Source organism: Cherax quadricarinatus, chromosome 38 (assembly GCF_038502225.1).
Source record: "Cherax quadricarinatus isolate ZL_2023a chromosome 38, ASM3850222v1, whole genome shotgun sequence".
NCBI lineage: Eukaryota > Metazoa > Arthropoda > Malacostraca > Decapoda > Parastacidae > Cherax > Cherax quadricarinatus.
The window spans coordinates 582,546-592,642 of NC_091329.1; positions in this window are offsets into that span (position 1 = coordinate 582,546).

Consider the following 10,097-nt stretch of genomic DNA (forward strand, 5'->3'; position numbering starts at 1 on the left):
CATTCATGTACATAAGACTAGTTGAATAACTCAAGTGAGGACAGAAATATGACGGACAGCTATAAATCAATAGGAACAATGATGCAAGTATTGACAAGTACTTGAATATAACACTGCATTATTTATATACAAAACCTGGTGAACTAGCAGGAAGATATCAGCAAGGAATTACACTCGCAGTAAAAGTCGACAGTTACTGAGAATGGAACTGAATTAACGTACAAGACTAAGATGGTAAATAATTTTGTTTAATTAGCATCTACAACAATACTTTGCACAACTAAATTTATCACACAATTTTACAGTTTACACGAGCACAGTCAGACTCTGACTGATTAAGAGGATGACTGGGGAGTACATATATACCAGGGGTTCTTAACCGGGGGGTATGGATACCATTATTTGGTATCCATACCCCCCCCGGTATGGGTCTCCATATCTGAACAATTTGCCGTTTTTACATAAATAAGTTTGATCAAATCTTTATGGTTTTCTTTCCGCTGTTATGTTCTTAGCTATTCACATGTAAAGTAAAACTAAGATATTAACATCTTTTGAAGTCATGCTTTTACCTAATAGGATTGACGGTGATGGTGATGGTGGTGGTGATGGTGATGGTGGTGGTGATGATTTCGAGTCTGGTGAAGGGGGTATGACGACATGTCGGACAATTCTTTAGGGGTCTGTAATCGTAAAAAAAGGTTAAGAACCCTTGCTCTAGACTATAATACATAGAGATGTGACTTAGATGCTTCAGTTATCTGGTCAAAACATAATGTAACAATGATATGCACTACTTCATCCATCTCCTGTAACTCAGAAATCTTCTCGGTATCACTGCAAATGAATTTCATATGATGTAAATGTGATTCTCAATGCAAACTGTTAGTTGCTTCACTAATCTTATACTTATTCCTGCCTATACGATCTATATCCTCCCATTTATTTCTTCTCTTACTCTTTAAACTCTTCATGCCCATCATCGTTTTCAACACCTAAGTTACATTGTTCTTCTGAAAGATTCACTGTTTTTGCAACCGTGGTATCACACTGAAGACTTTCACGCAAAAGATTCATTACCTACCCACAAGTCACACAATATTCAACACATTTAAAATAGGTAAGTATAATAATCTCTGGATACCTATTAGACATGAATCTTATTTCATTGAGAGTAAACATGTCATTGAACCCAAAAGACTTGGAGGCAGGACCCAAGACACTGCCATCTGGGTGAGATCATTGTCCCTCTAAGAGTGTGGGTGCCAGGTGTTACAACTGCCAGCTCTATGGTAATACTGCAATGCATTTCATTTTTAGTGTGGAAAGTGTGCTGGAAAGCACACTTTCCACACTAAGAGAAAAGCATACAACTTTTTATCTAAACCAGCCAACGTTTATTAATGGAAATGCATTAATAAACTCCTTTTAACTCTAACTGCAAACATTGTCTAGGACTATACTGGTGCAATGCCGAAATATGATTTAGGAAAATGGTTTGAAAAAATGTACAAACTATGTTGTTTGCTCTTAAGCATTTGCACTAGTCTAACGCTGAAGAACAATAGATTTACATTCTAGCGAGCAAGAAACTGAAGTAAACCACTACAGCTAAACACTGTTTCTATCAGCAGGTGGTTGTCGACTTATATTACATTAGCGATTCACAGAATATTGACATAATCTATTGGCAATAATTTATATTAAGAAGAGAAACTCCCCTGAAGTTGTCTGGATATATAGCATATAACTTTAGAACCACTAACTACTGTATGATTTATTTTAAGAATAACTTGCCTCGTTAACTGGTAGTTCAGCAAAATCGAATAAACATAAATATCGTATCTTTAATATTTATACACTAGCTGATCAAATACACCTTGATGCTTAATCTTATCACATTACAGTGAACCCAAGATTATTCTTGGAGACAAGTAGATAAGAAATACAAAGATAAGCTATATACTCTCAGAGTTGTTGCTGATTACAACCTAAATTATGGTGTATTGTATAAAAAGTGAGAATGATGTGCATAGCTATCATTAGATTCTTAACTGATTATGCTGACCTATGCTAATAGTAGGTCTAAAAAATTCTTCCCGGCTTCAGAATTATTCTTGGGTATTCTTAAACTACCGAGGTTCTTAATATGAGGAAGAAACTTAGTATTTTTTATATCACTGATATGATAATTGAACTTAACGCTGTAATTAGTATTAAAATGTTTAGAAGTGGACTATACTCTGTCATCATCAATCTTGCTAAATGTACAGAAACAACCACAAATCCAAACTGATTGTGAAAATACGCAATTACATTAAATTTTATAATATGCGTGAAATGCTTCGCTGTAGACAAGAGCACTTCACCCCTCCACGGAGGCTTCATTCATTTAGTATCACAAGTGAATAACAAAAAGGCACAATACCGTGACTAGAACAATACACAAATAACCGGCACATAGGAGAGAGGAGCTTATGACGACGTTTCGGTCCGACTTGGACCATTTACAAGTCTTGGAAATTTCTCCCAAGAACCTCGTCTCTAGTAATCCTTACCTTAAATTAATTATAATGACAAATGCTCAAGAAGAATTTTTTCACTCGAAAGTTACATACAGTGATGGATCTAAGCAGGAATCTACTGGCAGGGCTGAATTATAGCAACCATATTGAGTTAGTTATAAAAATTAACTGGGCTTCTACATTATGGACTGAATTGTTTGCCATTCTAATAGCACTAAAAATAACTTTCAACCACGAGCTTGATTCTTTGATCATTACTGATACTTAACTCACGGGCTCACTGGGAAAGCCAAGTACAGATACTCAAAACTAGGGGATAAAGGAATTAATGTACAGTTCTTATAGATTTTATCACACTGAATTATTCTTGTATGATAAAGCTGATAAATTAGCCAAAGAAAATATATTGAAGGAAAAGGGCGATTATAGCTTTGTTGTGTCTGTGTCAAAAATCAGAAATAACATCAGGAGAGAAGCAAATAATTAATGTGAATGTCATAGGAACACAGTTAGAAGCTTGGGTAGATCTACAACTCACTATTGTAACCGGAACATAGATAAGCACATGTACGAAACAACTTGCAATGTTTACCGAATGATGTAGTAGCCAGGTTTAGTCTGAGTTACAAATACTTTTGGCAGTTTGGCGAACACACAGACGATAATTAAACTAAATGCACAGTATGTGGCCAACCTTGTGGTCACTTTCTGAACACTATGTGCTTGATTATACACTTATTGAGGAATGTAGAGATAGTTTAATAATCTACGTGAAATGGCTAGGAGTCTTATTAATGAAAAGATGCCAAACATTATAAGTAAATATCCTATATTTATTTGCAACGATAAAATAAATTGCAAATATATATCCAGACGTGCTCCTGTTAACCCCTTTTGGGGCCTAGTTGCTAAATCTTTTGTGCATCCACGTGTTCGTGGATACACATATCGTCAACCTAATTTTAGATTTGTCTAAGTATTTGCTTCTAGTACGCTAACTAGTATTTTTTCCTTTCATAAACAACTCTACAGCTAACTAATTCTTACCTATAAAAGAATTTACCACACACACGATACACCATGTCCAGAAAGAACATAAAACAAATACTAGAAGTTCCGTTTCCCCCCTTCTCCCCCCCTCAAAAAAAAAAATTACCTGCCTCTGACGTTAGTCTCTCATTCAGACGTTGAACATTTACCATGTATGGCGGCTAACGTTTTTAGCAGTGTATGACCCATTCTGACTAATTTCATTGGGATCCAGCAATACAAGTCGTCTGGTCTAAGATAAGATAAGATAAGATTTCGTTCGGATTTTTAACCCCGGAGGGTTAGCCACCCAGGATAACCCAAGAAAGTCAGTGCGTCATCGAGGACTGTCTAACTTATTTCCATTGGGGTCCTTAATCTTGTCCCCCAGGATGCGACCCACACCAGTCGACTAATACCCAGGTACCTATTTGCTGCTAGGTGAACAGGACAACAGGTGTAAGGAAACGTGTCGAAATGTTTCCACCCGCCGGGAATCGAACCCGGGCCCTCCGTGTGTGAAGCGGGAGCTTTAGCCACCAGGCCACCGGGCCACCGGGCCACGGTCAGACAAGAAGCTTCTGCAGTGGGGTGAGTGAAACTTAGCAGTTAGCACCCTAGATCAACGGAGACGCAAAAATCAAATAGCAGATGTTCACTGCGTGAACAGTGGGCGCCATCAAGGGCCAACGGAAGTCGCCCGGTTATAAGGCGGTGCTGACAAATCTACAGCTCCAGTGTGATGAAGCTGCTGTATCGTCTGACTAGCGGGTTCAGTACGAGGTCGCAAGATGAACAGGAAACGTGGGTCGGCGGATTCCCGTCCTGTCACTAAACCTGATCTCCTCATTCCCAATACACACACACACACACAAGCCAGGTTTAGAGAATGAGAAAGATCCAGGATCGAATACCTACAATCTTTTGAATTGGACCAGTGAAGAGTGGGGAACAAGTGTTTTAGAGGAAGTTATGTATATGCACGGTAGAGGTCAAAATGCAAGGAAGATCCTTGTGTAACATGCAGAGCAAGTGTCCTAAACTATAAGATCTGGTGCTCACAACATACGGGAAAGAGCCTTATTACAACGACGCCCTAAGAATGTCAGACCACCCCTTCCCCAAGCCTCTACCGAGCGAGAGGAAAGTGCAAGATACAAGACAATCACTGCCAATAGCTCTTCCAGTACCAAGCCACCTCTTTCCTATGCCTCTAATGACCGAGTTTAAAACCCAAGGCACACTGAGTACCAACAGCTCTTCCAGTGAGGCCGTCTCTTTTCTAAGCCCCTAATGGCCGAGACAGCAGTAAAGGCACAATACAATCAGTGTCAACAGGTCTTCGAATGACAGGTAACCCGGGGCATAATGCCACAGGTTCCACCAGCTTTGAGTGAAACTAATCTACAGCCACAGAACAGGTCCTCCCTAGAAGCTGGCGTGAACTACATACAAGTACTGGCTCGCCGGCTCTTCCCATACTAGTGGAGGAAGATCAATGACATTATGATCAATCTCTCTACCTAGAACGGACCCATCCATAACTTAAAACACACAAGTCCTGGGCTACGTTGGATTTAGATTTTGCCACGGTAGTGGCTAGTTTATTGTGCATCAGTCAAAAAGCAAAAAAAGCATAGTCCTCGGGTCCTGGAGGTAAGGACTCGGCTACTCATGGCATCCTATTGATGAGTCTATGTAGGTTCTTGTTCAACCAGCGGATGGTTGTCAAATCGCTTCCAGATTTGGTGACCATGCACTGACACTCGCCCAAGCTACCAACTCACTGCACCCAAACACATACTATGTGACTTTTGTTATACTATTGCTACTTCACAAACTTGTTAACAATAATATATCCCACACAATATTTACGTGTCATTATTATTGTTATTCTTATATTATTGTTGTTGTTGTAATATTTACGTGAAGTGTTAAACCCTCGTGGGTCACATTCAGTATAAGGAGTGCTGGAAGCTTGATCCTCCCTCCGTTAATTACAAGACAGAAAAACACACACACAAGTGCAGTTACATGGACGCTTTAATGATTATTTGTGTACACCGCCTATATTTTATATTACCCATCCAGTCATATAAAACTAACTGTTGCCATTATTACGTGCGCTATTAGGCAGTACTAGACGTACTATTAGGCAGTACTAGACGCACTAGTAGGCAGTACTAGACGCACTATTAGGCAGTACTAGACGCACTATTAGGCAGTACTAGACGCACTATTAGGCAGTACTAGACGCACTAGTAGGCAGTACTAGACGCACTAGTAGGCAGTACTAGACGCACTAGTAGGCAGTACTAGACGCACTAGTAGGCAGTACTAGATGCACTATTAGGCAGTACTAGACGCACTATTAGGCAGTACTAGACGCATTGTTAGGCAGTACTAGACGTATTATTAGGCAGTACTAGACGCACTGTTAGGCAGTACCAGACGTATTATTAGGCAGTACTAGACGTACTAGCAACGATACCTAGCAGTAATAGGAGCGATAATGGGTAGTACTAGCTGGTGAACTTGGGCACCATCCAACTCTGCATAATTATGGAAGATCTAGACAAAGAGAGAGAGAGTTACACATGTGGATGTGAATAATGAAACTGTGTGCTGGAATTCAAAGACGACCTGGTATTAGCACGACAGCCTGTAAACAACTTGGTACTAGCACAACAGTCTTCAGACGACCTGGTGCTAGCACGACAGTCTGCAGACGACCTGGTATTTGCACAACAGTCTGCAGACCCTTATTGACAGCATAAGCAGAACAGTGGACGGGTAAGCCAGTGGGAGGCATCGGTCAGATGACCAGAAGCTCCAGCTGTGGGGTCATATGACTAAGACCCACATCAGGAAACACTTGTCCTGTTTCCTGACAATCCTTACCTAACCTAGCAGGCCCGTGACACACCAGCAACAGCATCAGATGAAGCACTGTTTTTGCATCACTGAGTTGGTCTTACTGGATTGTTCCATCCGCCGTGTTGTGGGTTGTGAATTGTTCCAACCACGATATTGTGGGCTGTGAGTTGTTCCAGCCACGATATTTTGGGTTGTGAGTTGTTCCAGCCACGATACTTTGGGTTGCGAAAATTTCCAGCCACGGTATTGTTAGTTATGAATTGTTCCAGCCGCAGTATTGTGAGTTGTGAATTGTTCCAGTCACGGTATTGTGGGTTGTGAATTGTTGCATCCTGGGTATTGCGACCTATATTCTGTTATTCTCCATTTTCATTCACCAATCTCCATCCACTATTTTTTTACTCTATTTTCTTGTTTCCATGGTCATCTGTATTTAGTAATTTACGTTAAGCTTTTATCTTCAAGTAGAACACTCCATACTGCAGCCCGCCTCTCTCTCTCTCACTCTCTCTCTCTCTCTCTCTCTCTCTCTCTCTCTCTCCAACTGTAGGAAGCTCCAGTGTATTGGGTTGAAAGTTCCATTGTATTAGGTTGAAAGGTTCCACTGTGGTGGACTGAGGGTTCCACTGTGGTGGAATGAAGGTTCCACTGTGGTGGACTGAGGGTTGTACTGTGGTGGAATGAAGGTTCCACTGTGGCGAGGATTCCTGACGATGTTTCTTCTCTCAGAAATAAACAGACGAGTACGACCCGCTGGGCTCTTCTTGAGACATTGTCATTGGTTATGGTTTCCAAGGCTCTCCAAGGCTGGGGGACTGACCACCTATCAAGACTGGAGGGACTGACCATTTATCAAGGCTGGGGGACTGACCACCTCAAAATTACCTCTTCACTTCTGGTGTCCACAGTGTCTGATTGGCCGTGTTGCACATGTATCTTACTCATCAGTATTGTATACCATTTATCTGATACATATATCCACACCTCCAACTTCCACTAGTCTCACCATCTCGTCTGTGTCTCATTCATAAAATATAAGAACATAAAGAAGGAACACTGCAACAGGCCTACTGACCCATGCGAAGCAGGTCCATGGCACCCCTCCCCCCCCTCCCGGCTTGGAACAATGACCACCTAGTCAGGTTACTTCCACTTAAGGAAGGAAAAAAAACCATACCACGGGTGGGGTTAGAACCCGCGATCAGAGTCTCAAAACTCCAGACCGTCGCGTTAGCCACTGGACCAGCTAGCCACAATAAAATTCATCCAACTAGGTATATTTCTACACCATAGGAAGGTTAGCATAGGCACCACTGTGACCACAAATGCAAGTTTTTACAGACTAATCTCCAGTTAGCGTGGCCGTCACGAACTCTAGCTCAAGTGCTCTCAAAGCCGTTAACATGGCTAGCTGGTTCAGTGGCTAACGCGACGGTCTGGAGTTTTGAGACTCTGATCGCGGGTTCTGTCCCCACCCGTGGTATGGTTTGTTTGCAATCGTGTCATTACAATTTCGTGAGTCGAGTTAAGGAAGGAGCACGGCAGCAGACCTAGTAGCACAAGCTAGTCAGGTTCAACCCACACCCACTCATGTATTTATCCAACCTATTTTTAAAACTACACAAGGTCTTAGCTTCTATGACGTACTCGGGACTTAGTTCCAGCCCACTTTATTCTTAACAAAACTCACGATCCGTATATCTCATCCACGAATTCCCAGGAATATTCTTAATTATATTTTTTTCTCTATTTTTGTTGTCTTGTTCACGTGCAGCAGCAGCAGCAGCTGTCGTGTTAGGTTACAACGGAAAAAACTATAAATATAAGATAAAAGATGATAAAATAGTCTGCGGCGCCCACACAAAACGGCAGCCATTGCGTACGGTTCATGTAACTGTCATATTTCAACTGTTCAAGATTCCGTCAACAGTCACTCATATGACTGTTTTACAAGTGTCATGTGGTTAAGAGGAGAGGCTGGGCCACATACACTGGGTCATGTACTACATCACTTCTCTCTCTATGGTCAAACCTCTACTTTATATTTACTCCCGACAAACCAACTTTCATTCATAATCATCACTTTTGCTCCATTATAACATACAAAGATCACTTGACACTTTCCTGCTAAACATAACAAGAAATTATAGACGGCTCTCTCATATAATTTAAAAAAAAAAAACATAACTTTTATGACCAACAACACACTACAAAACATCCTTGATAAGTATCCTAATACCTCACTGTTAATATATTATTATTTTCACAACGAAGCACTAAACGCTTACGGGTCATACAGCGCAAGCACTACCACTAAAGCTTACTTAACCAAAGCAGTGTTGGGGCCCAGTTCCTGGACTCATTACGCGCCTCTCTAATCTTTCCACCACTGACCACAACACTGGGTTGGGGTGCATAATAATGCTATACAAAAATTCAATGCATCGAGGGTCTTGAGTGAGGCGATGTGGAGTTTTACTTGTTGGCTGTTTTTCTGCACAGCTCTGTCAACAGTAATTATCATGCATCCAGTCCGTGGAGTACCTTTATTCTGTTAGTGTGAACTGCGTTAGTTTTCCAAAAAATTAAGAGAAAAATGCTGATTCAAGCGTAAATTCTAGAGGTAGACAATGCAGGAATCTCGACTGCAATTACTCTGTAAACGATCCATGTAAACCTCGCGTCTGGACAGGTGGTGAATGAACAGCATCAGGAAACGTCCATATCTGCACGCTTATCACTTGCGGTGCGAGAAAGGGTCTCAGTGCTATATTTTGCGTCACAAGCGCTGGATGCACTACCAGAAGGAAGCAACATAAGTACAGCTGATTATTAAAACACATGTACAACAGTTGGATATCTTTATTGTTGAAACGTTTCGCCTACACAGTAGGTTTCTTCAGTCAAATACAGCAGGTGTAGTAGTGAAATGAAGATGATGTATTCAGTCCATCAACCTTGGAGATATGAGGTGGTCAGTCCCTCAGCCTGGAGAAGAGTTCAGCTCCTCTTCTCCTGGCTGAGGGACGGACCACCTTATGTCTCCAAGGTTGATGGACTAACTACATCTTCATTTACACAAATAACCCGCACATAGAAGACAGGAGCCTACGACGTCGTCGTAAGTTCCTGTCTTCTATGTGAGGGTTGTGTATCGTTCCAGTCATGGTATTGTGCCTTTTTTTTTTTTTTTTGTTACATCATTTCACTACTACACCTGCTGTATTTGACTGAGGAAGTCTACTGTGTAAGCGAAACGTTTCAATAATAAAGATACCCAACTGCTGCACATGTGTCTTACTCATCAACTTGTTGGTATTTTATACCAGTTTCAACAACACAAGCAGACCTGGACGATCTATTCATCAAAGTTCTACCAGTCAATAACTGTCACTTCTTTTACGGTGACGTCGAGTAGCGCCAGTCAATGTCTCCAGGAATAGACTGAGTTTTGGTTACGCTAACTGCGCGGGGACATTCACACTAATAAACTCTTTAATTATCTAAGCTACATTTTCTGTTTGGAGAGAGGAAAGTTGCGTTATCATAGACGGCCGCCCATCCTGCCATCACCAACTTTACAACGCCGGTGATGGCTTCCTAATTAACAATCGTCATGTTTTATACGCTTCTCTTAAATTTCTCACAGTAGGAAAGGGCCTTCAA